Genomic DNA, 4,595 nt, shown 5'->3' with positions numbered 1-4,595 from the left:
CAAGCACTTGGGCCATCTTTCACTGCTCTCCCAGGCCATGAGCAGAGAGTCGGATGGGAATTGGGTCAGCCAGGAATCAAACTGGCATCCATATGGGATGCCGGTACTACAATCAGAGGATTAGCATGCTGTGCCATGATGCTGGCCACAAATAACTAAATTTTAAAAGTAAATAATGAAGAGCACAGTGGGACTGAGAGACGGCCCGCGAGGAAGGCATGGGAGCTCTGCTCAGCTTTTCTGTAAGCCTGAAACTGCTCCAAAACTAAAAGGTTATTCACTTTTCCAAAGGCTCAAGGAATAAACTTGAGAAATGAGCAGGACACATACGGAAGCTTTTGGACTCTCCCGAGAGAAATTAACAAAGCCTGCAGGAAGTGGAGCATGACCTCCAGTGTTCCACTGGGATGACTCAGCACATTTGATACCTTGCCTGAGACCGACCTATAAACCCAACGCCATCTATCAGAGCTTCGACTCTGGGGAGGCAAGGAACTTGAGAAACAATTATTTAATTCTAATTCATCTCTAAGAAATAACACCTGAGAGTAGCCGGCAGGGAGGGGGTGGTCCCAGACATGAAGGAGAACAGAGAGGTACAAGCTACACAGGCTGTTGGGTGCCTGTTGGGTTGGGACCCTCACGCTGCCACCGTGCTGGTCCTTGTAGTTTCTTTTTAAGATTCAAGCTTCAATCTGTGTGTCAGAAGTGAGGTTGAAAGCCAAGTGGCATTTTCCAAGCAGCTGCCCGACTGTTTCAAAGCCACTTCTTGGGCAGTTCATGTCCCTAGTGCACCCAAACCCCACTTCAGGATCTTGCACGATCTTGCATCATGGTGAACTTGCTCCTGCACTCTCCTGCCTCCCAGGGACATGCCTGGTGCTATGCAGGGACCACACCAGTTCATGGCCGTGCACTCATGCAGCAGGACACCCCCAGCCATACCGAGTGTACCTGGCTCCGGCTCAGGCCACCTGGGAATACACTGACTCGAGGGATGTGGGAGTCAGGGAGGCTCAGGAGACAGCAGAATTCTGTTTTTCCATCACTTGTTTTGGCTCTGAATCTTGGAATGGATGCTAAGCCAGCCTGTCTCTGGCCCCAACACCTCTCAAACGTAAGGACAGGTGCTAAGATTTAACTGGGAAGTAGGAAAGTAGGGCACTGGCAGAGCCATGAGAGCTCCAGGCCCAAGCCCATGCCAGCAACACGGTCCTTTCACCCCAAGTCCTCAACCTGCAGAAGGGGAGAAGGGAGTTCTCCAAGGAGCTACAGGGTTGGGGGCAGCAAGGGTGTGCCATGAGCTCACCAGGGAGTTGAGAAAGTTGTCTCTCACGGAATAGGTTTGCAGTAGGAGGACAGGTGGAGTCTCTCACACAAGACATGGGCCCAGCAGGAAAACAGACAGGATGCTGGGGAACCCAGCACATGCTCTCTCTCTCTCGCTGTCTGTCTCTTTCTCTCCCCTGGCAGAGTCTGGGGTAGGGTGCCAGCTCCAGTGAACACTGTCATTTGGGCTCCAATTTCCTCTTTCTCCACGGGACAGAGTGGGCTCTGCTTTGCTCCTCTTGTGGCCTTGGGTATTCGCATGATTTGATGACATTGCTTGAATGAAGGTGGCATGAAAACAGGAAACAGGGAAGACATGAGCATTCTGGAATGACCTTGATACTTCATGGCGAACCTGCTGAGCGGCCTGCGACTGAAGCCAGCCTGGAGGCCTCTTTGCACTGGGAGCACAGTGACCTCCAGTGGCCAGCAGGGATCTGCACTTGGACACACAAGAGGGCTGAACTTCACTTTCCAGCTGTTCTGATTTCACATCTCATTCTTGCAAGCACGGCTGGCTGACCCTTTTCCTTCCCTGCTGCCCTCCTGAAGAAAAAGGCCAAGGCCAAGGTTTTAGAGCTGTAGAGACCTCTTGAGGCGGAGATACTGAAGTACAGACCAGTGAAGTCATCTATGCAACAGCGGGCTGAGACGGTCCAGTGACACAAGGGGAGCTGTGGGTGCACTGGAAGACACCTGGCTGAGCCAAGAGATGGACCAGCCCGTCCTCCATCTTCCCCATGTGCCACGACAGTGATAACAAGGGCCCAGGGCATGAGCACAACATGTGGGAACAAAGTCTAACCCCGAGTGGCCACAGGGGTCCCTGGCGCCCAAGGCACATCCTTACCCCCTCTGCTGGGGGTGGCAGCCTGGGGGAGCAACCCCTCCTGAGCAGAGCTGCTCCCTCTGGCCTCCAGGAGGTACCTTACATCCTAGCCCACCCACTGCCCATACCCCAGGTTGTAACCAAGGCTTGACCTTCTGCTGCCCCTCCCTCACTGCTGGCCAGCCAATGCTGCCAGCTTCCATCCTGCCAACATCCGGGTGAGGGACAGGCCCAGCTTCCACAGGACACGTCAGGTCGCCCAGCAGCCTCTCAGAGCCCCCTGCTCTGCCAGTCCTGAACAGCAGGGAGCTGGAGACTTGTCACTCTGGGAATGTGGCTACACACACGTACAAGGGCAGATCCAAACACAGATGCTGTCCCATACAGTGATGCTGCCAGGGCTTCAGGCGAGGCTTGTTAGCAAAGGCCACCCCAGTAAACGACCCAGATGGAAGCAGGTGGTTTTAGACCATGAGGCTGAGGTGACATTCCCTGGTGTTTTCACTATTTGTGTCTGAGGATGATGGCCTACGCCCAGGGGGGCAGTCATTGCCACTGCCAACACTCCTGTTATCGCTGTCCAGAAGCAGATTGGTAACCCTTCTTGCTGCCCACCCATCCTGGGGTACAGTCAGGAAGCAGCCACTTGTGGGGAACCGATGACCCTCTGTCTGTACCCCAGGCCAGTGCTGTAATGAGCAGGCCTATGTTTACAAGAGTTAACAGGTTCAGGGCCGGCGCCGTGGCTCAGCGGCTAGAGTCCTCACTTTGAACAGGCTGGGGTCCCATATGGATGCTGGTTCTAGTCCTGGCAGCTCCACTTCCCATCCAGCTCCCTGCTTGCAGCCTGGGAAAACAGCTGAGACCTAGAAGTTCCTGGCTTCTGGCTTCAGATTGGCTCAGCTCCAGCCGTTGCAGCCGCTTGGAGAGTAAGCCATCGGATGGAAGATCTTCCTCTCTGTCTCTCCTCCTCTCTGTATATCTGACTTTGTAATGAAAATAAAATAAATTTTTTTTAAAAGTGAGTTGACAGGTTCCTGCATATCATCCTGGGGGAGGGCAGTGGGCAGCAGGCTTCTGATGAGTCAGTGAAGGAGCAGAGCCAGGCAAGGCATTCAGGCGATGTGCTGCACAGTGGCCGAGCCTGTTTGGGACGCCTGCATCCCATGTCAGCACACCGGCTTCTGATCTAGCTTCACACACACACACACCTGGACAGGTGGCAGCTCCAGTACCTGGGACACCTGGATGGTTTTTGGTTCCTGGACTGAGCCTCACTTCGCAGATCTTGTGACCATTTGGGAAGTGAACCAGCAGATGGAGGATTTCGCTCCCTGTCACTCTTTCAAATAAAAGACAGCTTTCCTCTTACACTCTCTCAGTAGTGGCTATGGAGAGCTTCAGACACCCCTGATGTCCAAGTAGGCCAGACCCACACGGTACCGGGGCCTTCGGCAGCTCCTGCAGGAATTCCAACGCACAGCTATTTGAGAACTGAGGTTGAAACAAATGCCACTTCAAAACCTTCCCACTCTGAATGTGACGACGTCCTGCGTCGCTACAGGTGTCAACACTTTTGGCTCTCAATGCACGGCCTTGCCAGTTAGCCCCACTTTGCCCTCTTCTTGTCTGAGGCACTCTCTGAGTTTGCAGGTTGAGGGCTAAGCAATGTGTTGAACTGTTGCTGATCCACTTCTGCCAACCGGCACCAGAGTACATCCTTCCACCCATCAGCCCAAGTGGACTTTATGGCAGACCCTCAACCTCCTCGCCCTCTGATCTGCTCGCCCCCTCCCAGCACCCACTGCACAGGCAGCCAAAAGACCCAGGCCAGGCAACTCTGGCCCTGCCAGACTGCCTGCCCCCGGGGCTCACAGATCCAGCACCCAACTCCTCCTGTCACATCTCACCTCACCTCAACATCCACCAGCGGGGGCTGCAGCCTGACAGTCCAGCCTGCCCCCAGGTCCACCTCATGCCAGTGGGTGATGCAGCCTGACCTGGCCCAGACAGCTCCTAGTCCCACCCTTAACATGAATTGGCTAGTGTTGTGATCCAATGCAGCCCCTTCTGCACCCCATCCTGGTTCTCAAATTTGCCAGTGGATGTTATCAACTGGCCCAGCCTGGCATGCCCCCAGACCTGACCCACATGTATGCTGGTGGGTATTGTAACGTGGCCTGGTCTAGGCCGTTCCTTGCCCTGGTTCTTGCACTCATGTGCAAGGACTGTGTTCTGACAAAGGAGTTTCCTAAGCTCCTCTATCAGGTCTCCTCCCAATGGCAGATGTTGCACACGCTGGTGTGTTGTGGGCCCAGATGGACTCTGTCCACCTCTTGTCCTGGCAGGAACAGTGGCCTTGTCCAATCAGCCCTCACCCATTCTGGTTCCCACTGTTGGGTGTTAACAGCCAAAAGATCCCTGATCCACACCAGCC

The sequence above is a fragment of the Ochotona curzoniae genome, unplaced genomic scaffold, assembly GCF_017591425.1.
Source record: "Ochotona curzoniae isolate NIBS_2020 unplaced genomic scaffold, NIBS_Ocur_1.0 contig_3498, whole genome shotgun sequence".
Taxonomy (NCBI): Eukaryota; Metazoa; Chordata; class Mammalia; order Lagomorpha; family Ochotonidae; genus Ochotona; species Ochotona curzoniae.
The sequence above is the reverse complement of the archived record's forward strand: the minus strand, read 5'-3'. Positions refer to the sequence as shown.